Source organism: Gracilinanus agilis, chromosome 2, assembly GCF_016433145.1.
Source record: "Gracilinanus agilis isolate LMUSP501 chromosome 2, AgileGrace, whole genome shotgun sequence".
Lineage (NCBI taxonomy): Eukaryota > Metazoa > Chordata > Mammalia > Didelphimorphia > Didelphidae > Gracilinanus > Gracilinanus agilis.
Window position 1 is genome coordinate 422,022,582 of NC_058131.1, and position 25,876 is coordinate 422,048,457.

Below are 25,876 nucleotides of genomic sequence, written 5' to 3' on the forward strand. Positions count from 1 at the left end.
AAGCTACCACAGCCTTCTCCCCAAATGCCTTTCCTAAATAATGAGAGTAAATCTCAAATAAAATAATTGAAGCCTAGTTTAGGTACATTGCAATACCTTTGGGTGAAAGAGAAAACCTAAAGGAGTCTGGAGGAGAAACAATTTTCCCCTCGGTCAAAACTCCAGCCCTGGTCAGAGCCTCACAACCCATTGCCAAAAATCTGAAGCAGACTGCTCTTAAAGTAGACAAATGAGCTGAAAATAATGCCTGCCAAAAAGGAATGGATTGTACTCACTTTACCAACACAGAAGAGCTAAAACCATCCACAGAGAGGGTCTAAGGAGCCTTGTGATTCCTAGATTGATCTGAAAACACTGCTCTAATCATTGCTTCTGCTTTTCCCCCCAGTCGAAGCTCTTCACTGCTTCTGCACGATAAAAGTTCAAACCTGTCATAAAGTGCTTTATATACTTCAACAATCCTGTGAGGTAGATAGTTCCTTTTTTTGCTGATGAGAAAACTGACAGTTAAGAAAGATTAAGTGATTTGGTCATAGTCACACAGCTAGGAATTATCAGATTCTAGGTCAAGACCCATTGCTCATTCTACTCTCTATGTTGGCCATAGAGCCAAGCTCTACTCTCCTGCTCTGGACTTCTTCTCTCTGTAGATTCTAAGCTCTAAAATGAGATAATAGTTAAAAAATATTTTGCAAAACTTCAAGTGATATATCAGATATTATTTATGTATCTATGCATGTGTATAATATGTATGTGTGTCATGTGTTCATGTTGTATATACTGTATACACATCATGCATGCTACATCGATGTATATTTTATGTTTATATACATAAATGGATATGTGTGTATATATCATTAGATATCAATGAGCACTAATTGATATATTTAATGTGTGTCTAAATAATATATTGCATGCATAATGTAGCAAACACATGCTGTATAACATATAAATTATATGTGGCATGTGTATATTATAAATATTTGTGTTTTGTATATACATGTAATATCCATTATATAGCATGTATGTGCTATGTATACACACATATAGATGTGGGTATATATTAAATATATGTTATTGTACAATTATTATCATTACTCTCCCCAAACTGAACAACACTTAATCCTTGTAACCAAGTAATTATGTTCTTACATCTGTGTTCCTTTATTCAAGCTCTTCTTTTTGTCCCCCACCTTCACCTCTGTCTATTGAAATTATCCTCCCTCAGGGTTTCATAGAACATAGGATACATAAGGGCTTTTCCTCATTTCTTATCCAATCCTTCCCTCCCCTACCAGTAAAACAGTAAAGAAGAAAATGAGGCCTAGAGAATTTAAGGTATTGATTCTGAAAGACAAACCCTTAGAGGGAAATGCACCAAAGAAGGGATGGTTAAGGGACCCTAGGTAAGTCATTTCGCTTGTCTATTGTCTCAGTTTCCTCCTCCATAAAATCAGGAAGAGTAATATTTGCAATACTCAATTCAAAATATTGGGAGGAAAGAGCCTTCTTAAAAGAACCATAAAAATGTGACCTGTGTGATTTATTTTCTTTATTAGATTGTAAGCTCCTGGGTGTCAGGGATCCCAGCATCATAGGTGTTTCTAGATAGAAGAGATTTTAGAAATCATTCCCCTTATATCTAAGGTGATGTCTAGGAAGAAACAGTGGTCTTAGAGTCAGGAGAACTAGATTCAGATCTTGTCCCTGATATTTATACAGGTTATTCCAAAAGTCTTAGTGTAGTTTTCAGTTATTAAACTGCATTAAGACTTTTAGGGGGCTCTGTATCATGAGGTCTGGATGAATCTCCTCTTTTAATACAGCCTCTTTCCCCTCAAATTTAGGTGCCTACGTTAGAGCTGTCAACTTTAGGAAATCTATGGAGAGGCCTGGAAGAGCCCTAGAGTAATTTATGTAATCTGGTCAGCTGCTACAGAGGAAGGTGGGAAATGGAACATGAAAGGGAAAGTAAACACAAACACATTTCTTTAATTTAATAAAAACAAAAATATTTGAAAATAGTGACTGAGTGGAAAGTGAACTGCCCACATTCTGGGAGAAAAAGGAAACTAAAATGGATTCAACATGTTTCTCTGAGAGGAATGCTTGGCTACTCCTTAGTCTCCTTTGCTCCATCTTAATCAGTGTCCTAATCTGTAACCAATGCATGTTCTCCAAAGTTCCATCCTGGTACTTCTCTTCTCTCTATATCCTCTTTCTCAGAAGTCACATTAACCTTCTTAAATTCATTAGAATCAGGAGACCCTAGATTCAAGTCTGCCCTCAAGTGACTTTCTAGCCCTGTGATCTTGAGTGAGTCTTCTCCCAATTGCCTAGATCTTGCCTACTCTTGCCTAGAAGGAAAGAGGGAAATATGGAAGGAGAGAAAGGAGAAAAGAGGGAAAGAGAGAGAGAGAAACAAAGAGAGAAAGAGTACAATACCAATATGATACCCAAAACTACATCACAGGGTACTTGTAACAAAAGTACCGTATAAAAATGTGAGTTATTTTTTTTTCAGTTGAGGAAACTAAGGCTAAGAAAGGTCTTAAGGGATTTGCCTAAGACCTCACAGGCAGAGGTAGCTTTAGAACCCAGATCCTCTGATTACAAATCCATTGTTCTTTTTCCTACATCCATTCTGCATCATTTTTTAAATCTCTGTATCCCTAGCATTGAACCCAGGCCCTGCACATACTAGGCTTATAATGAGTGCTTGTTTAATTGAATCAGTACCACTCCCCGCCTTTCTCCTGTATTGGCTGTTGGGAAAGTCTTTCTTGCACAAATCCTCATTGATTGCCTACCCAGCTGTGTGTGAGGGGTGCGGGTTGGGGGAGGAGGTAAGAGAAGAGGGATGATTTAGATTAAAATCACACTATAGTTCATAGATTTATAGGTGCATAGGTTCACGGGACCTTAGAGATCTAATCATTCTAATCCAATCCCTTATTTCATAGAGACCTTAGAGATCTAATCATTCTAATCCAATCCCTTATTTCATAGATGTGGGAACTAAGTCCCTGAGAAGTTAAGGGATTGTCCATGGTCACACAGCTAGTAGATAGGAAAACTAAGAGATGAACACATATTTTCTGACCAGATCCATGGCTCTTTCCTCTAATGTTGTACTGCTGAAGATAACTATCCCTTCTCCCACTCCCACATCTTCTGTTCTTTATTTTTTTATTTTTTTCTTCTGTTCTTTAGGTTAAAAACACAGTCACTTTTTTTGAGTTCTCTCTTTAGACAGCAGGAGTCAGGAAGGTAGCCAGAATCCTCTGGCTAGCATCCTGTGGGCAGTGCAATAATGATATGTTACCATAGTTTCCAAAATCCATTTTCTTACCTTTTCTCCTCATGACTAGTACTGACATTCTGTGGCAATTCCTCTTATGCTCCATCTGCCATTGGAAAGTTTTAATAGGTGACTCCTCAGCATCTCCCTTCCCTTCTTGGAAAATCTCATCCTAGATCTCATCTGATTCTTTTCTTAGCTCCCTAACCTTGTCTAACCTACTCCATCAGTTTCTTCTGTTTTCCAACAGCACCATCCAGAGATACATCTAGAGATGATGGCATTTGCTCAGCTCTGTCCAGAAAATATAAGTTGTTCATTGGGAAGCCAGATGATGATGACAAACTCAATAGCTAAATGTTCCCATAGGACTTCAGCCTCCTTGGTGCCAAGACCTGGATAATATAGCCATATCCCAGAACAGAGGTCCACATGGATACAGAGTTCTCAATATGATTCATAAGATTTTAGGATTCAGAACTAGTAGGGATGTTGGAGAGTCTAAGATCATAGGGGTTAAACTGGAAGAGATCTGAGAGTCACAGAATTTTGAGAAAGCACTAAAGCAGCTGTCTAGTCCAACCTATATCCAAAAGGAATCCCTGTTATAACATGCCTGACAAGTGATCAGCTAACTACAACTTGACGTTCTCAGAGGAGGTAGAATCCACCACTTCTCAAGGTAGCTGATTCCCCTTTTGGTCAGTTCAAATGGCAATAAGGCATTCCTTGACATCAAGTCTTTTTTTAACTTTTCCCTATTGTTCTTGGTTCTATCCCTTGGGACCAAACAAAGCAAATCTAAATCTCCTTCAAATGACAGTCCTTTAGTTATTTGAAGATAGCTAACATGCCCTCTCTGAGTCTTCTCTTTTCCAAGTTAAACATCCCAGTTCTTTCAAGTGATTATCATAGGAAATACCAGGTTCTTTATCATCCTAATTGTCCTTCTCTCCAGATTATTAGTGTCCTTTTTAGGCTATGGCACTTAGAATTGAACAAAATATTCCAGATGAAGTCTGATAAGGGCAAAATAGAGGGATTATCCACTTTCCTCATTCTCAAAAATCATGTCCCTCAATACAATCTAAATTCATGTAACCCCTTCCCCAAAATCTATTGGTATAGAACTCTTTCCTAATTGATGGAGATGGATGCCCTGCCCTTCATGGAGGTTAGGGAAGAGATTTGGTGAGAAGCAAAAGAACTGCAGCCTTGGCCATTCCCTTTCAGAACTTAAGGACCATTCCCCTTTGAGACAGGTCAAGCTTCAAATTTTTTTTGAGCATTGATTCGCTTCCAGATGCTCCTGGCTTCCAGCTTCAAGAGATAAAATGGAAATAACCAACTTCACTTCAGCTTGCTGCAGGAAAAAAGACTCCAGGAAGATAGGAGAGGAGCAGGCAGTCTCCATCATATCCCTATTCCCAGCTTGCTACTCTAGAGACTTTGGGGAGTTTCCTTTAGAACTCTCTCTCTTGGTTGAGCTGAGTTATTTGTTTCTAGTGGAAGAACTTCTTCACTCTCTTTTACCTACTATATATTCTACTTCTGTGCATAACTTTTCTGATTTCTGTTTTACTATGGATTTGGATTAATGGGTTTATTTGCTATTTGCCCCATGTATTCATTATGGAACTGATATTTGGCAGTATAAACATCAAGCCTTGGATATAGAACTTGGGGTCCTTCTCCCTCCTAAAAAAATAATAAAGCAATCAGAAGTTAGCTCAAACCCAATCATACTCCTAAGACTAACAATATTTAAGGGAGCAGATAGGTTTAATTTTAACCTAGTATCCTCTCTTTCTGAAGAGAGTGGAGTGACCAGAGCCCCAACTTCCTGCTTCCCCTCCTGAGAGTAATTAAAATTTCCTTAGAGAAAAGCAGGTGGAAAAGACACTAGGGATATTCTACTCTGCCTCCTCTTGAGCTACACACAAGAACAGAGTACTCGCCACCCATAGAGCTTCCTCTACTTGTAAAGTTTTATTCACAACATTTACATTAGCTTCAAGCATACATTTATCACATATTTATTTAGCACCTACTGTGTCATATAGTCCTATGGAAAATAATATTGAATTATCCAGATAAATACCATACATAATCAACATAGTTCTTCCAAACAGAATGGCATGTTATTTTTTTTTTTAAACCCTTAACTTCTGTGTATTGGCTCCTAGGTAAAAGAGTGGTAAGGGTGGGCAAAAAAAACCTCTTACCATCTGCCTTAGAATCAATACCAAGTATTGGTTCCAAGGCAGAAGAGGAGTAAAGGCTAAGCATTTAGAGTTGAGGGACCTGCCCAGGGTCACACAGCCAGGAAGTGTCGGAGGCCAGATTGAATCTAGGACCCCATGACTCCAGGACTGGCATTCTATCCATTGAGCCACTGAGCTGCCCCCACATTAGCTTTTTTGACTGCTACATCATATTTACTAACTCCTATGGCACTTGCAGGTCCTCTAGTCCTTATAGGTCCGTGATGGTGAACCTATGGCATGTGTGCTAAAGATGGCATTCATAGACCTCTCTGTGAGCTTACAAACCATCACCCAGTGGAGCTGCTCCATTTCCCCTATTCACCATGCCTCCCTGTCCCCTTGACCAGAAGCCCAATGGAAGTGCTTACTCCCTCCCCTGAGCGGAGTGCCCAGGCTCCCTCCCATCTCAGGGGCAGGACTCAGTCTAAGGGTGGGGGAAGCATATAGTATCTAAAAGGTTCTAAAAGGTTCACCATCACTGTTATAGGTCATATAATCTAACCTTCTTATTTTATAGATATAGGAACTGAACTCAGTCCAGAGTTGTGGAGAGATTTGCCCAGGTAGAAAGAAGATAAATTGCAAAACTAGGATTTGCCACCCACATTCGCTGACTCCAAATCCAGTGCTCTTTCCCCTATTCTGTGTATCCACTGCTCCCTTAGATTTAGGCCTTGCTGAAGCATGACCCAAGAAAGAAAGACTAGCTTCCTTAGAACAATATAATTCTACCAAGAAGAGTCCATACAGCCTACGGCTACTCAGCCCAGGAAAGGGAACCCTGAATCATTCTCCTGCCTTGGAATCCCAGGGTTTATTTGTTTGTTTTATTCTCCTTCTTGCCATTTCTGTTCATATATATTTTTACATTGGACATTAAAATGCATGTTCTTTATAACTGTCTTTTGCACATATGTGGAAGAGAAGAGTTTTAAAAAGAGACTCAGAATCTCAGAACTAAAAGGAATTTTAGAGGACATCTAGGCGATGTACATTTGGGCCCATACATTGGGGACTAGGAATTAGAAAATGTGGATTGAAATTTAAGCCCATTACTTGTTAGCAATGCAACAATGAACAAGTCATTTAAATTCTCTAAATGTTTTTCCTTATCTGTAAACTGGGAATCATAGTACTTGTATGTACTCTCTCCTTACAGAATTGTTGGAAGGACTTTCAAAGTTCTATGAACGTTAAGGCATTATACAGAGTGTCTCAAAAGTCTTAGAGCAGTTTTAAGCTACTAAAAGCTTTTTGGACATCCTGTATACAGAATGATTTATATCTAGTCCAATCATCTTTGCAGTGCAGGAATCCCTAAACTCCCCAATTCTGCTCAAGGACAGGGAACTCACTTGTCTCAACAAGCAGACCAATCCATTGTTAGATAACTCTGATTGTTAGGGAGGACTTCCTTCCATTGAGCTGGTCTGTCTCCTCATGACTTCCTCTGATTGGTCCTATCTGTCTTTTAAGGCAACAAAGAATATGTTTAATCACTTCAAGTAAAACAATTATGTAGTGGCTAGCTAGGTGCTTTATAACCCAGAAATGGTTAGACTGCACTGGAGCTGGGATCTTTCTCAGCTACTTTCCTTAGGGCAGTGATGGCAAACCTTTAGAGACCAACTGCCCAAATTGCAACCCTCACACCACATGTGAGCTGCCCCTTTACCCCAGAGAAGGGAGGGAGAAAGTGCTCCCATTGGGCTGCTGGGCAGAGCAGAGGGGCAAGTGATGTGAGAAATGTCCTTAGGCATGGTGGACAGGGAGAGGAGAACAGCTTCTTCCAACACGTGTGTCATAGGTTCACCAACATGGCCCTAGGGGTACCTTGAATTCTCATATTGACCACGCCAGCCAGATACTCAGAACCCTTCCCACTGGTATGAATCCCACTGAGCCCTTCCTTATCCCTCCAAACTTCCACAAAAACTGTCTCAGATGCTCCAAATTCTCCTCCCATCAAAACTTAGGCATCCTATGTCTTATTTGTATAGGCAGTCCTAAAAGTCTTAGGGCCTATTTTAAGCTTGAGCTTTAATATTTAATGAAATATTAATTTATATTCATACATTACTTAATATTAACATATATTAATGCATTAATATTAAAATAAGCTTTAATATGCAATAAAATATTCATTTAATATTAAAGTTTAAGCTTTAATAGCTTAAAACTGCACTAAGATTTTGGGGGATACCCTGTAAGATATTCCCATACTGAAGAGACACTTCAGTATATATGAGAAAAAATACTAAATTTGTAATCCAAAGCCTAGCTCTGCTTACTACTTAAGAACCACATATCCTTTGTCCTACTTCCTTAATTTGGGCTTTAGATTCCTCAGATAAATAATTAAGGGGATGAGACTAGATGATCTATAAAGTCTCTTCTAGCTTTTCGTTCTACGAGCCTATAAACTATTCTTCAATCAAAATAGACTATTTTCCCATTTCCTGTTTTTAACCCTCCATCTTCTCTGCCTGTGTCTTCATTCACCTTGTTCCCTGGTCTCTCTCATTAGCCTTCTTTCCTTACCCCATCTTTCTCTATTTATTTCCTATTTATCTTTCAAATCCTAATAAGTGTCACCTCCTTCAGGGAGACTTCTCTGATCTCTCCACCTTTCCCAATAGAATATCCACAGGCCTGTGCTTATTCCTCTAGGTAGTACTTGTCATATTGCCTAGAATTGCTATGAATTGTATGTTAGACATCCAGCTGGGCATCTAGGTAGCAAAATAGAGCGCCAGGCCTAGAGTAAGGAAGATTCATCTTCCTGAGTTCAAATCTGGCCTCAGACACTTATTAGCTCTGTGACCCTGGGCAAATCATGTAGCCCTGTTTGCCTCAGTTTCTTCATTTGCAAAATGAGCTGAAAAAGGAAATGGCAAACCACTCTCATATCTTTGCCAAGAAAACTCCAAATGGGATCACAAAGAGAAATGACCAAACAACAAAAACTAGGCTGTAAGCTGTGTGGGCAAGGAATATATTTTATTTTCTCTGCATCCTACATATCTTATGGCCTTCTCTTTCTTTCTCTCCCCATTCTATGGAATTACCTGAGGGCAGGGCCTTGGGTCCTGATATTGCTGTCTCTCTCCCCCAGACTATAAATTCTCTGAGAGTTGGAACAGGGTCTTGTGCACTTTATGTCTCCCATAATTCTTTGTATATTAATAAATGACAATTATAAATGACAAAAGAAGCTAAGGTGGGCTCTCTTCCTTGCGCTGGCTGGCTGAGACGGGTGCAATTCTCAGGAACACAAGCCTTATCAAACACCGGGCTACCTCAGACTAGCATGGCCCCGTTAGGCCAGCTGAATACAGCAGGCTTAGCAAACTCTAGAAAGCCTTTCTTCATCTCTTTTCACCTCTCACTAATCTCTCTCTAAGGCAGGAAGGTTTGGCCTCTCCTGCTTTCTGTTTGGACAGATTAGTCTAACACTCAGCCAGAATCAATGGCCTTTCCTATTTTCCTAATTTGCCTGAAACATTCCCTTCATTTGAAACCCAAATGAGGCTTTGTTTTGTGAATGTAAATATTCACAAAAATATAATAGATAGGAAAGAATATTTGGAGAGCTTTACCACCACCACAGAAATGACAATCATAACAATCCCATGAGAGATGTAAAATAAGAATTATCATTCCCCGTTTTACAGGTGACAAAAAATGACTCCCAGAGAAAAGAAGTGACTTGCTAATGGCAAAGCTGAGCCTTGGTGTCCTGATTCAGGATGGACTGGCACTTTTCACATTCCCTCCCCCCACATTCAATAAACCTAATTATATGAAGCTGAAGGGGACCTCAGACAGCATCTTTTCCAACCTCCCACAAGTTATTATCCCAATGTGTGCTCAAAGACCTCCATGATGGGAAATTCACTCTCTCCTAAGTCAGTCCTTTATGACTTGGAATATTGCTTATAATAAACAAAAAAATCTATTTCTCTTTCATTTGTTTCCCATTCCTCCTAGTTCTGACTACTAGGGCTAAGTAGAACAAGCCTCAGGCAGCTAGATGGCACAGTGGACAGAATGCTAAGCCTAGAGTCAGGAAGACGTGAGCTCAAATCCACCGCAGATACTGACTGTGTGACCCTGGGCAAGTTACCAAACCCTGTTTGCCTCAGTTTCCTCATAAGTAAAAGGAGCTGGAAGAGAAAATGGCAATTTTCTCCAAGATATTTGCCAAGAAAGCCTTGAATAGGATCACGAACAGCTGGAAATGACTAAACAATAAAAGAACAAGTCTAAACCCTCTCCCTCATTCTTGCCTCTCAAATACTTGAAGATAGTAGTTCCACTATTCCTCCCTATATCCTCTCTTCTCCAGGCTAAATATGTTCAGTTCTTTCAACCAATCTTTGTCTTTACTGAGTACTTATTCTTTGCAACACATTGTGAGGGGCTACAAAACAGAATGATTTTAGGAAGGACCTTAACAACAGAGAATATAGAATGTCAGAACTGGATGGGATGTTAGAGGTAATTGATTCTAACCCCTTTATTTTACAGAGGAAGAAACTGAGCCCCAGAATTGGGAAATGACTTGTCCAAGTTCTCAGGGAATTAGAATCAAAGCAGGATTAAATCCAGGTCTCTAGTATTCTTTGCATTATCCTATATGGCTGACTTTCAAATTTAGATAGTGTGGGAGACCATATTAAGGGTAGAATGCTATATCTGTCTATCACTTATCTGTTTAAATCTGCCTGTCAGATAGATCTATATCTATATCTATATCTATATCTATATCTATATCTATATCTATATCTATATCTATATCTATATCTATATCTATATCTATATCTAGCTAGATAGTCTATAGAGATAGACATCTAGTTGTAGATAGATTAGTAGACAGAGATAGACAGACAGCAGATAGAAAAAGATGTATATCCACTATTTTGGCTTAATAATATTTCTTTATGAATGCTAACCACCATTAGAGAAAGAACTGTTGGAGTCAGATTGCTGATGAAAGAATATGACTTTTCAGTTGCTTATTTGGGGTTTGGGTTTTATAAGATTATTTACCTACAAAAATGAATGATATGGAAAAAATTTTTTAAAACAACATTTCTTTATTATGAAAAAGAATTCCATTCTGGTGTGGTGGTTGAGATGTGGAGATACATCCAGAAACGTGAAAACAAAAGGCATCAATAAAACTTATCTTAAGCATCAATTGGTGCTGGTAACTATTCACTGGGTGGGGTGGGTGTCTCACAGTTTGTACATGTCCAGCTGGGACAAAAGAACTGAGTAAGCCTCCTATTCTCTATCTTTACCAGAGAGTGTTGTGAGGAAGATTAGATTAGTTAGTTAATTAAGTATTAAGTTTTATAATATCCCTGGTGTCTCTATTACCCTTACTTATCTTTTCTACAAGAGGCAATGGCCTTCTGTCCTTTAGTTCCCCTCTCTCCACAGTGCAGTGTCACTCATTGTCTAGACCAGTGGTTCCCAAACTTTTTTGGCCTACCACCCCCTTTCCAGAAAAAATATTACTTAGCCTCCTGGGAATTGATTTTTTTAAATATTAATAGGAAAGATAAATGCACCCGTGGCCATCACGGCCTCCCTGGATCACTGCAGCACCCACCAGGGGAGCAGTGGCGCCCACTTTGGGAATCACTGGTCTAGATGGATGGGGTCTCAAGATCTGCCAATTCTAACTTAACTGAGACCCTGCCCATTGGTAAATCTCTTTTGATCTTCCTCCTTTGCAACGATCAACTTTAGCCTTATGAAAGTGGCTCCCCTTAGAAACAGGCACATGTGATGGAATGCTACACATAGAATTTTTCCCCATTAGACAGTCATCAATCACTTTATCAAGCCATATGAGTTAAGTGCCAGATATGATAGATAGATAGCCCAAGGGAAACTAGTTACACCTATGAAACATGAAGGGACCTCCAGTAAATCAACAAGAATTTACGTGGGAGATCTCTTGAAGAATATGGATAAAGAACTGATACAGAGAAAGCACTTGATAAATGCTTGCTGACGGGATAAAAAGACATGGATGGGTTGTTATCTTTACAAAGGGAATAATAATTATAATAATAATAATTCACATTAGTATTTCACTTTAAGGTTTGTAAAACCTCTTCCTCGCAGCAATCATAAGAGATGGGTAGCACAAGAATCAATTATCTCCATTTTACAGATGAGAAAACTAGCTCTGAGAGATTAAGTGGCTGCAGGAGTGATCAGGGGTTCCCAAGAGCTACTCACTAAATTTCCAGTATGAGTATTTACACCTCAGAAATCAGCAAATGCTTCAATTTAGGTCCAATTTACTGTATTGCTGATTGTCTAGACCTAAAGTGATAGAGAAAATGTTAATAATGCACATTAAACTTAAAAGTCTGTCCTGCCTATGATTTTTTTTTCCCCAGAGGACTGGTTGTTAAACATTTATTCACCAGCATGTCTCTTGATTGACTGGCTCATGGTATCACAGCTGGAAAATATTTGAGGTAGGAATACTTGCATTAATGAGATCATGGAAGTCCTGACATATTGAAGTATATCCTTAAAATCATGGCATGTCAGAGCTATGATGTCAGAGGTCATTTGGTCCACCATCTTCATTTTATGGATGAGCAAACTGAGTCTCAGAAAGAAGAAGTGACTTGCCTAAGGTCATAAAGCACTGAATTAATAACATAGTTCAAACCAGGACAGAGGTCTTTTAATTTTATGTGCCATTCTTTCCATTATACTACATAGCCTCATTATTCAGCTATATGACCTGTGACACCAATATGGCAAACTCCCAAGAGCAGGGGGACACCAGCCTAAGAAAGAGAAGCAAAATGGCTCATGTCCAAAACAGAGGAGTTCAAAACTCCCATTTTGATCACTAGGGTGATCAGATGCCTGAATAGCCACAGTACTTCCAACCTAGACAAGATAGGGAAATGGGGAGTAATGGGAGGGGGGTGTGGAATTAACTTGAAAAAGCAAAACAGTTAAAGTGGTAGCCCTCTTTAAGAAATTATAAGACATTCATACAAGAAAAATTAGACTTGTATAGAAGGCAGAACTAAAAGCAATAGATAAAGTACATGGCCAGAAACAGTGTGAGATGAAGCTAGAAAGAGATTGGTGCAGGACAGTTAGGTGGCTCAATAGATAGAGTGCTAGGCCTAGAGACAGGAGGCTCTGGGTTCAAATTTTACCTCAGATACTTCCTAGCTGTATGACCTTGGGCAAGTCACTTAACCCCAATTGCCTACCCCTTACCACTCTTTTGTCTTAGCACTGATTTGTATTGCTTCTAAGTCAAATGGTAAGGGTTTTTAAAAAACAGAAAGAAAGAAAGAGGATGGTGCTTAGTTGGAGAGAGCCTTAAATAACAAGCTAAGAAGATTGATTTTTTTTTTTTAAACCCTTACCTTCCGTCTTGGAGTCAATACTGTGTATTGGCTCCAAGGCAGAAGAGTGGTAAGGGTAGGCAATGGGGGTCAAGTGACTTGCCCAAGGTCACACAGCTGGGAAGTGTCTGAGGCCAGATTTGAACCTAGAACCTCCTGTCTCTAGGCCTGGCTCTCAATCCACTGAGCTACCCAGCTGCCCCCGAAGATTGATTTTTTTAAGGCAATATAGAGACTGTGAGAAGTTGGGACATGACTTTAAGGCCGCATACTACTTATGACATCTATGATTCTCTTATTCTAAAGACCTTTCCAATTCTTTTATATCCAACTCTGTTTCCTTCCAACTCTTAAATAGCATGTCTCAAAAACTTTTGTGCAGCTTAAAGCTTTAATAGCATTCAACAGCACAAAGACTTTTGGGACATCTAAGTGTTATGTATTAAATTCTGTCTGTAGGGATGATTGTGGAAATTATTTGAAGGAGGGAGGTAGTACTCTGTGACTTTGGGCAAATCTTCGAATCACAGAATATTAGAACTGGAAGGAACAGAGAAGCAGGGAAAGACTTGCATGAACTGATGAAAAGTGAAGCAGAGCCACAAAAACAACACACACAATGACCAAAATAACTTAAGTGGATGGAACAACACAAGAGAATAATCAAACTGAATGCTGTGAAATTACCACAACCACAATATCCCTAAAGAAAAAACAGAAAAAGGAAGAAAAGAAACAATTATTTATTAAGCCCCCATAATGGGCTGGTCACAAATATTATCTCATTTGATCCTTACAACAGCTCTGAGAGTTAGATTCTATTGTTATTTACATTTTACAATTGAGAAAACTGAGGCATACTGAAGTTCAGTGACCTGTCCAGGTAAGTGGTACACAGTAAGTGATTGAGGTCAAATGTGAACTCAGGTCTTCCTGAAAAAAAGATAATTCACACCACTCCTTTATAGACTTCTTCTGCATATTAATTGATTTTTTTGAGGGGGAGGGAAGGGATACAGCAAGAAGTATAGATGATATAAAAACAAAAGATATCAATAAAATACTTAAATACATTTTAATAATAGGACATTTCTTAACTTCTACAAATCTCAGTTTCCTCATTTAAAATAGAAAAAATAATCTCTGCCCTGCCTTCCTTATTGGTGTCGACTCACCTAGGATTCAGAAGTTATCCAATTTATCTCAATTCAATAAGCATTTATTAAGTGCCCTGAGTCTGATGAGTTAAAATGTTGAATGACTGACTGTTCAATCATAAATTATCCTAAGAAAAGAAGGAAGAAGCTAAAAAAAACATGACAATTCTAATTTTTTGTAACATCATGTAAATTAGAGGTACTTAATGAGGATCAAATTTAGGAATCTATTAGAATAGGAATATTAAAATCTAAAATGAACAAAGGCTTGAGGAAAAAAACAAGCAAAACAAAAAAGATTTTTAAAGCAGCCATTTCTCCGTTTAAATGTGATCTCTGCAGGGCTACTCACCTGATCTAATAACTCTCTGCCACCCTGAATACCTAACACAAGGCCAAGCACAGAATGGGTCAGGAAATATATGCTACACAAATGAAAAGGAGAAATAGATAATCCCAAAGCTTCAGGCAGACAACACCCAGTCACCAAATGGCAGAGAGAAAGTGCAATTATTCAGTTCCTATATTGCTTTTGTCTTCTCCAATAAGGAAATGATCTTCAAACCAGAAAGGGTCAAATTGACTATTCTAAGAGGAAATGAGACCCAAGATTGGCATAAGGAGATAGTACAAGTAATAATACTTTTATATGATGCTTTACAGTTTATAAAACATTTGCCGGGGATTCAGGACATCCTGGTTAAGATGGCGGCAGAGTAAAAAGCAGCTGCTTAACCTCTCCTAACCGAAACATATAGGAGTCCTCAAGAAGACATAAAAACAAATCCAGAGGATCAAAGGGACCCCACAACAGGGCACAGCATTAGAGGTACATGGAATCGGGGCATTTCCATGCTATAAAGGGATGAAACAGCTCTCACTAAAACGCAAGCTAAGCAACCCCCTCCCCACCCCATACCACCTACAGTGCCAAAGCCAGCACACAAGAGTCAGAGCAAGTTTGGGGCATGGATTAAGTCTTGGCAGCCACCTGGGGTCACCAGGGCCTGCTCCTGAGAGCAGCAAGACTTAAGACCCCAAAAGGCTAAAGAAGGCGTGCCGACTTTGAACATAGACCCTGAGCGTAGGCACAAATGCAGGCACGGACACAAGCCCAGACACGAATCCTGAGTGCAGGCGAGGACTCAGATCTTGAGCGCAGGCGCGGACTTGAGTGGGGACCCAGTGCAAAAGGGGTTCACAACTGTGGAAGCAATGCCCCGAGACTATTAAAGGAGCCTCGAGCAGAGGAACAAGTAAGGGGACCACCAGGAGGTGTGACCCTGAGAACAACTGAGACCTCAGGAGCCTAAAGAGTGCAGACAGACCCTGAGTGTGAGGATAAACCTGAGAAGGCGCTGGGCTAACAATGGCAAGCCAGAGACAAGAACCCCAAAAGAAAAAGATCATCAAGAAGAAATCTATAACACTCGATAACTTTTACACACATAAAATCCAGACAAAAGAACAAACAGCAGAGGAGAACAAACAAGTAATCATATCCAAACTTTCCCAAAATAGTGAAAACTGGCCACAAGCTATTGAAGAGTTCAAATCTGAGATGATGAGAAAGATGGAAGAGATGTGGTGAGAGAAGTGGGAAATAGCTCAAAAGGAAATAAACAGGTTAGAAGACAGAAACTCCCAATTGGAGAAAAATGCCCCAAAATCAAATGAAATGGCAAGCAAATTTGAAACCAAAATCTGGCAAGAAAATAACAGTTTAAAAGGCAGAATTTTGCAATTGGAAAGTGAGACTCAGAAATCAAATGAACTGATAAGCAAATTGAACACCAGAAATGACCAAATTAAAAAGGAAAACCAAAAGATTATAGCCGAAAACCAGTCCCTAAAGGCTAGAATTGAGCAATTAGAAGCTAATGATCTCTCAAGACAGCAAGAACAAATAAAACAAAGTCAAAAGACTGATAAAATAGAAAGAAACATGAAATATCTCAATGAGAAAAAGACAGACCAAGAAAACAGGTCTAGAAGAGACAATCTGAGAATCATTGGTCTTCCTGAAAAAGCAGAAATTAATAGAAATTTGGACTCCATACTAAAAGAAATTATTCTGCAAAATTGCCCTGAAGTTCTACAACAAGAGGGCAATATAGACATTGAAAGGATCCATAGATCACCCTCTACACTAGACCCAGAAAAGACAACCCCCAGGAATATAATAGCCAAATTCAAGAGCTTCCAAGTAAAAGAAAAAAATTTTACAAGAAGTGTTATGTGGAGATGCAAAGCATGGAATCCCTGCAAAGATACAGGGATAACATCACCCAGAATTCCAGGGGACCCCCCCTGGAGAACTTTGGGTGAGGCTATCCCTGTATCTTTGCAGGGATTCCATGCTTTGCATCTTCACATAACAGAAGCCAGAAAGAGACAATTCAGATATCAAGGAGCAACAATCAGGATCACACAGGATCTGGCAGCCTCCACACTAAAAGACCGCAAGGCTTGGAATATGACATTCAGAAAGGCAAGAGAACTGGGTCTACAACCAAGGATCACCTACCCATCAAAACTAACCATATACTTCCAAGGGAAAGTTTGGGCTTTCAACAAGATAGAAGATTTCCAAATATTTGCACAGAAAAGACCAGGACTAAATGGAAAGTTCGATATCCAACCACAAAAATCAAGAGAAACATGAAAAGGTAAATAAGAAATAGAGGAGAAAGAAAGAAAACTCATGTTTTTTAAATTTGCCTCTTTAAGGGCTTCAATATGATCTAATTATTGGTATTCCTATGTGGAGAAATGTTATGTATAATTCTCTGTAAGGAACTCTATTTACTATTATAGTATTCACTATTATAGTAATTAGAAGAATCATTCCTAGGGAGAGTTTGGAATACTAAATGGTCTAAGATGATATGGAGGTGGGAAAGAGGGAGGTGAATAGTAGAGGACACCAAGAGAAACTTGAATGAATAAGAAAAATAGGATATTCTATTACACAACAAAGAGGGCACGGGAAGGGGAAGGGATGAATACTATTATAAGAAGGAGAGGAAGAGAGCATTAAGAGGTAATAGTTAAACCTTATTCTCAGTGTAATTAACCCTGAGAGGGAAGAGTAGCTTTATCCATTGGAATATAAAACTCTATCCAACCCTACTGAGAAAATCAGAAGGGAAAAACCAAAGGGAGCAGGGGAGTGGGGAGGTCATAAAAGGGAGGGGAGAAGAAGGGGGAGGGGATTCATTAGGCCTTAAAAATAAATAGAGGGGAACAATAAGGGAGGGAGTAGAAAGGGTAGTAAATCAAGGGAGGGGATAAGGGTTACTGGCATAAAGCAAACCAGTGGTTTAAAAGGAAATAGTGTAAGAAGGAGGGGTAGAACTAGGAGAGGATACCAAAATGTCAGCGAATACACAACTGATAATTATAACTCTGAATGTGAATGGGATGAACTCGCCCATAAAAAGGCTGTACTAGCAGCAATGCATGACCCAGGAAAATTCTGAGGGATCTATGGAAAAGAATGCTACCCACATTCAAAGGAAGAACTACAGGAGTAGAAACAGAAGAAAAACAACTGCTTGAACACATAGGTTGAGGCAGACATGATTGGGGATGTAGACTCGAAACTACCACACTAATGCAACTATCAATAATTTGGAAATAGGTCTTGATCAATGACACATGTTAAAACCAGTGGAAATACACATCAGCCATGGGGGGGGAGGGGGCATTCTGGGGGGTGAAGGGGAAAGTAAGAGCATGAATTATGTAACCATGTTAACGTTTCAAAAAATAAATATTAATAAATGTTTAAAAAAAATAAGATTCAGATGTAGCATTAAAAGTCAAGTCTTCTTGGGGATAGCTAGGTGGCTCAATGAATACTAGGTTCATATCTGGCCTCAGACACTTCCTAGCTGTGTGACCACGGACAAGTCTCTTGGCCCCCATTGCCTAGCCCTTATTGCTCTTCTACTTTGGAGTCAATACATAGTGTTGACTCTAAGATGGAAGGTAAGGGGTTTAAAAAAAATACAACAGTATAAATGAAAAAAAAAAAGAAATAAAACAAATAATAACCAAGCTTGCCTAGAAGAAGAGTTCAGAAAATGTACCTTCAATAATGAACTGGAGGAATTCCATGTGAACTGGAACGACCTCCAGGAATTGATGCAGAGTGAAAGGAGCAGAACCAGGAGAACATTGTACACAGAGACTGATACACTATGGCACAATCAAATATAATGGACTTCTCTACTAGCAGCAATGCAATCTAGGACATTTCTAGGACATGATCTAGGACATTTCTGAGGGACTTATGAGAAAGAACACTATCCACATCCAGAGAAAGAACTGTGGGAGTAGAAACACAGAAGAAAAACAACTGCTTGATCACATGGATTGATGGGGATATGATTGAGGATGTAGACACTAAACGATCACCCTAATGAAAATATTAATAATATGGAAACAGATCTTGATCAATGCATATATATAAAACCCAGCAGAATTTCTCATTGGCTATAGGGGGATGGGGGTGGGGGTGGGAGGGAGGAGGGAAGAAAAAGAACATGAATCATGTAACCATAGAAAAATATTCTAAATCAATTAATTAAATTTTTTCAAAAAACAAACAAACATTTGCCTCAGAAGATCAGGGAAGTAGAAACCTTTTGCAACTATGATAGGGAAAGAGTTCGACCAAAAACGGGATAGAAGGGTCATTGGTGATAAAATAGATAATTCTGATTATGCAAAGTGAAAACCTTTAACATAAACAAAATCAATCCTGCTAATGTTAGAAGGGAAATCAATACTTGGAGAAAAAATCTTAGCCCCCAAGTTTCTCTGATATCCAAGACATATAAGGAATTGATTAAAATGTCAGAACAAGAGCCATTCCCCAATAGATATATTGATATCAGCAGGTAATTCCCCAAAGAAAAACAACCACATGTCGGTAGTTGCCAAGTCTTATCATTTCTGCCTTCATAGCATCTCTTGTATATGTCCCTTCTCTCTTCTGACTCTGTCATCAGCCTGGTTCAAGTGCCTGTCACTTCATCCCTAGACTACTAAACCTAATATCCTGGTTAGTCACCCTGCCACAAGTCTCTCCCCACTCCAGTCCATTCTCTACTTGTCTGTCATAGTGATCTCCACCAAAGCCTAGATCTGAAAATGTCACTCTCTCTCTATTCCATGAACTTCAATGGCTACCCATTGCCTCCCAGATCAAATAGAAAATGCTGTTTGGCTTTTAAATCCTTCTATCACCTGGCCTTTTATTACTTCTCCAGGCTTCTTATACCTTATCTCTCCCCACATATTCCATGATCCAATGACACTGGCCTCCTTGCTATTCCTCACACAAGATTCTCCACCTCCCAACTTGAGGCATTTTCCCTGGCTGTCCCCCATGCCTAGACCAGTGGTTCTCCTCAGAGAGTAGGGACTTTCTTTTGCCTTTCTTTGTATGCATTTAGCACAGTGCCTGGCATAGTATGCACTTAACACATGCTAGTTGACTGACATAACTGAGAAAATGTCCTAAATCATTAATAATAATAATAAAAATGCAAATATATACAATTCTGTGGTTCCATTTTACATTCAATTGGCAAAAATGGAAAAAAAAGAAGAAAGAATCATTGAAGCAGCTATAGGAAGAGAGGCACATTAATAGATTGTGGTGTGGATTTGTAAATGGTTAAACCACACTGGAAAGCAATTTAAAGAACAATATCCAGACATTAAACTGCATACTTTTTGACCCAGAAATATTTCAATCAGTCATTTGTAGTGGCTCAGTGGACAGAGAGTCACACCTGGAGATGGGAGGTCCTGGGTTCAAATGTGACCTCAGATACTTCCTAGCTGTGTGACCTGGGACAAGTCACTTAACCCTTGCCAGAGTTGGAAACTGAGGAAGGTGTCTATCAACTAGAGAAAAGTTGAACAAATTATAGTAAGTAGTAAATAGTACTATAGTATAAGAAATTATGAATGGGATGGATTCAGAGAAACCTGGGAATACAAGTATGAACTATACAGAATGAAATAAGCAGATGTAAGAAAGAAATTTATATGACTACATCATAAAGAAAACCTACTTTGAAAGAGTTCAGAATGCTAATAAATGAAAAACCAACCTCAGTTCCAGAAGACTGATAATGAAGCATGCTCTCCACCTCATCACAGAGATGTGATGGACTAGAAAAGTACAGAATGAGACAGTCATTTTTTTCTTTTTTTTTCTTTTTAAATGTTTAACTCTCACTTTCTGTCTTGCTAACTAACAACTCTAAGATAGAAGGGAAAGAGCCAGGCAAATGGGGTTAAGTGACTTGCCCAGGGTCACGTAGCTACCAAGTCTTCCTAATTCCAGGCCTGCCATTCTATCTACTGTGCCACCTACCTGCTGCAAAATATACATTTTTAAGCATTGCTAATTTGTAGATGTTTTGTTTCACTATGATAACTTGTTTTTTAAAGGAGGATTTTTTTTTTTAATTTGAAGGAAGGGACTAGTAATAGTTATGCCAAAAAAGAGAGAGAAGAAAATAGTATCAATGAAATTTTTTTAAAATAACCCTTAGATGTAGATGCTAAACAATTACCCTAGTGCAACTATCAATAATATGGAAATAAGTCTTATTCAATCATACGTGTAAAACCCGGTGGGGGGTAGGGAGAAGGTTTGGGGGAGAGGGAAAGAACATGAATCATGTAACCATGGGAAAATATTCTAAATTTAAAAATTTTTATTTTAATGCCCAAAAGAGAACAAAAGTGGGAAGCACAGCAAAACCACCATTCTAATGACTATGAACAGAGCGAGGATTTGATTGGAGGTTTGATAACCATCTGAGTGTGATGTGGCAGCCTAAAATGTTAAACTAGACTCAGGTATTAATAGAAATAAACAGTATGTCTAGGAAAAAAGGAGGCAATCGTCCTGTTGGCCTTGCCCTATCTCCATTTGAACTCCATTTGAAAGCTCACGTTGAGTTCTAGAGCCATCATAGAGGAAGGACTATGACAAACTGAAGACGCTGCCATTTGAGAATGGCCCCAAGGAATTAGGGATGTTTGATCAGATGAGGATGAATTAAAGGAAACTGGGATGTTTGTCTGAGTGAGAACAAAAGGCTTAAGGGAAAGCACAATTGCTGTTTTCAAGTATTTGAAGGGCTGTCCAGTGAAAAAGGGATTAGATTTGTTTTGCTTGGCCTCAGAGGGCAGAACAGGGAGCCAAAAAGTGGAAGTTACAAGAAGACAGATTAAGGCTGGATGTAAATTTGGGAGTTAGAGGGGGAAGAAGGAGAGAAGGTCCTAATAATTAGAACTGTCAAAAATAAAATGGGCTGGGTAATGTAACGATTAAAAATGATAAAGGCTGATATTATGAGGAAAAGTAATATTTTATTTACCATGGCCTTGTTGGTAAAATATATAAGACCACGTGCCTGGCTAAGATCTATTCAAACTGCCCCCCAGTCCATACCTTTGACTGCTTATTTAAATATCTAATTTCCCCTCTTACAGTAGCTAAATGGCTCAGTGGATTGAGAGGATAGGAGGTCCTGGGTTCAAATTTGATCTCAGATACTTCCTAGCTGTATGACCCTTGGAACCAATATACAGTATTGATTCTAAGATGGAAGGCAAGGGTTTAAAAAATAAAATAAAATGGGCTTCCTTGGGAGAGAGTCAATTCCTCCTCAGTAGAGGTCTTCAAGAGGAGGCTGAGCAACCATTTCTTGGGATTCATTCTTAGAAGTATTCTTGTTCAAGTAAGTGTCGGAATAACTTGCCCCTAATGCCCCTTCCAAGTCTGAAATTCTGTAATTCAGTGGTTTGGGGGTACCCTAAAGATGAAGACCTAGGATTATTCCTCTTATCAAGTGGAAGGATGTCTGTTGCCTTTATTCTCATAGAAGTGAGCTGAAACTCTGAAATGTTTATTTGACCAGTCAGCCCTAAGTTGAGAGAAGGTTAAACAGGGCCCTGGACATTTGCACACTATTACACAGAAAGGCAAACAAGTGTTTGGCTCCTTGCCTAGAAGGGACATGCATAACTAGCTGGTTTGATTGTTCCCATTCCCTTCTCTACCCCCACTTTTTGGATAACTAATGCAGGGGAGTCTCACTGTATCAGTGTAGAATTGTAGAGAATTTGACATTCTATGAATTGAATACAACCTTCCTGATGAGTCCAGTTGGCCAGTTTGTTTGATATGCTCAATCTTTATTTCTGACGCATCTCTGTTAGATAGGAACTCCAATAACTTTTTTATTTTTTAATTTTTAAAAATTAATGTGTTTTAATTTTATAAACCGTTACCTTCCATTTTAGAATCAGTATTGTATATTGGTTCTAAGGCAGAAGAGAGGCAATGGAGTTAAGTGTTTTGCCCAGAGTCATTGATAGCTGAACAGTGACAGAGGCTAGATTTGAACCCAGGTCTTCCCAATTCCAGGCCTAGTGTTCTACTCACTGAACCAGCTGCTCCTCACCATGTTTTATTGAAGATACAACAAACATGGTTTATATTTACATAGTATTCTTGTATTTTTTTTTAATCTCCTGCCCCATAAACATTCTGTGAACAAAGCTGAATTATTTGCCTTTGTGTTACGAGATGACATCTGAGTTTGGGAAATGACTTATCTAAGGTCACATAGATGAGCCCAGGTCTCCTAACTTCAAACTCCAAACTTCTTTTAACACTCTATATTTCCTCTTAATAACAACAATAATACATAATAACTCACACGTGCAAGTTACTTTTTGATTACAAAGCACTATATATCCATTCTCTTGCTTGATTCTCACAAGAGCCTTATGAGGGGGACAGCAGGAATAATTCCTGTTTTACAGATGAGCAAATTGAGGCTCAGGGTTAAGTTGAGAAGCAATTATTAAGCACTAACTATGTGTCAAGAACTGCTGGGGATATAAAGACAAAAAGAAAAAAAACAGAATGTCCTCAAAAGGTTCACATTCTAACAGGAGAGATAATATATAAATAACTGGATACACAGAAGATATGGAAAACAATCTCTAAGGGGAACATACGAGAAGCTGAAGGGAGAAAGGCCTCTTATAGAAGAAGGGATCTAAGCTGAGTCTTGAAGGAATTGAGGAAAGCTAAGCCACAAAGGTGAGAAGAGAGAAAAGCATTCCAGGCACAGGGGACAGCCTGAACAAGCCTGAAGAAAGGAGATGGACTTGTTGGCTCCAGAAGGATGGAGGGAAGAGGGGAGGGGGGAAAATGAATCATGTAAACATGGAAAAATATCTTTTGAATAAATTTTTAAAATTTAAAAAAAAAAAGGAGATGGAGTGTCGTGAGAAAGGAATAGCAACTGGTTCATAGATATGGGTGGAAGAGATTAATGTGTAAAAAAGTAGGAAGGAGACAGATTATAAGGGACTTTAAATGCCAGACAGAGGCTTTCTTTCTGGGACCTGAAGACCTTATGGTCTCTTTAGCCTTAGAAAGTGGAGGTGAGTCAGTTTACCCCCTGTGACACAGCAGAGGCGGGATTTAAATCCTGGGCTTCTGACTCCAAGTGTAGTAAACTACCCCCCATCTCCTGCAGCCTATGGAGACTGGTAAATGATGTCCATTGTGGGATGCCCCCTCCCATGAATGTTGCTCACCCGGCGCTGGGCTTTTCTGTCCCTCCCATGACTTCACCACTAATGTGGAACTTGGCCTGAGTACCGGGAGAGTTTGCTTATCACACAGTGAAGAGTCTGTGTGGAACTGGGTGCTGGAATGAGACAATGTTGATTTATCCTTGGTGTAGAAATGTTTCCTCTCCCCTGCGGTGGGGAGTGGCCCTCTCTCTCCCCTGGAGATGAGGCTTTAGTTAAAGGTTCTAAGGCAACTGGCCAGAGGCCAGAACCTCCCAGGGTCCCTTTTGTAGCCTTGGTGAGCAAATCTCCCTGGGTTTTCCCCTTAAATTAGTCTTTTAAAAGTTTAATCATTAACTAAGAAAGCTGGTCTTTGGTTTCAGGTTGGTATTTGGGAGCTAAGCCCAGAAGTCATTATCTTTGACAGATTACTGTATTAAAAAAAAAAAAAAAAAAGATCACTTCTAGCTACCTTGGGATTGATAAAACTTGAATCAACAGACTCCAAAGCATGTGCAAATTCCCATTTATCAGGACTTTCTGAAGGGAGATAATAATTGCAGTTCCCACCTTTAGACTACAGTTGCTGGAAGTATAAATCTCATAGTGGCTCTAGGAAATAGGGAGTAGGAGAATGGTTATCTACATGATACAAATAAGGAAACTGAGGCTTGGAAGGACTACCTAACATGTCCAAGAGTATATGGATGAATTAGTAATACAACTGGAACCAGAAGACAGGTCTCCTGATTTCCAAGTCTTTCCACTACTCACACTGGCTTGCCAAAAATAAAACTAAGAGCTCCCAGTTTTACAGCCATCAAGGGTCTTTGTAGATGTAATCTTTGGGAATCTTCATAATGCTGCTAGAAGGAAGGCAGCCTAGGGAGCATTACCCTCATTTTGTAGATGAGGAAAATATGAGCTTATAGGAGTTAAGTGACTTATCTAAGATCATACAAGAAGTCATGAATAGAGATACTAAAGAAGGCAGATCTCGGTCAGACAGTCAATAAGTAATTATTATTGTAATCTGGGCATTGTGGTAGGCACGATGGGTACAAAGAAAGGCAAAAATAGGGTCCCTGCCCTTGAGGAAGTCAAATTTTAAGCAGGAAGACGACATGCAAATAACTCGTAAAGACAAGATAAAGATTAATTGTGTGTGTGTGTGTGTGGTATAGTGTAGTGTAGTGCAGTGTAAATGAAAATAATCTCAGCTGGAAAGTCTGGGAGGATTGGGGGGACTGGGGTAAAGACCCAGGATTTGAGTTAAGTCTTCAAATAAACTAATTTAGAGACAGAGAGGAGGAGGGAGAGCATTCAAAGAATGTGGGACAACCATTGAAAAAGGACAGAATGAGATTGTGTTCAAGGAATAGCAAGAAGGCCTCTTCTTTTTTTTTTTTTTTTCTTTTTAACCGTACCTTCTATCTTAGAATAAGAAGGAACTGGTTTCAAGGCAGAAGAGTGATTAAGGGCTAAGCAATGGGGGTTAAGTGACTTGCCCAGGGTTACACAACTAGGAAGTGTCCAAAGCCAGATTTGAAACCAGAATCTCCTGTCTCTCTCTCCACTGAACCACCTAGCTGTCTCTAAAAACTTTATACATTTGGAGTTTTCTTGTCAAAGATACTAGAATAGTTTGCCATTTCCTTCTTCAGATCTATTTTACAGATGAGAAAATTGAGGGAAACAGGGTTAAGTGACTTGCCTAAGGTCACAAGGCTAGTAAGTATCTAAGGCTAGATTTGAATTCAGGTCTTCCTAACTCCAGGCCTGGCATTCTATCCACTGTACCACTTTGGAAGGCCTCCTCTGAAAGGAATGAGAATCTTTACTGAGGAGGGAGAAAACAGCAAAGAGAAGAAATAAAGGATGTCCTACCTGAGCTAGAGGAAGGAAGATCATGTTATAAAATATACAGGCAGCTGTCAGAATCATAACTAAAAATCATTACTCCTGGTGAAAAATCAAATAGCATGTTGGAGTAGCAATGGGGAGAGGAGATGAGAAAGGGACCTGAACTTTAGCTACTGGAAGAAGGGAGAAGTAAGGGTTGTAGGCACCAGGAAAAGGGCTTCCCAGTAGCTGGAGCATGAGGATGGGAGTTAGAGAAAA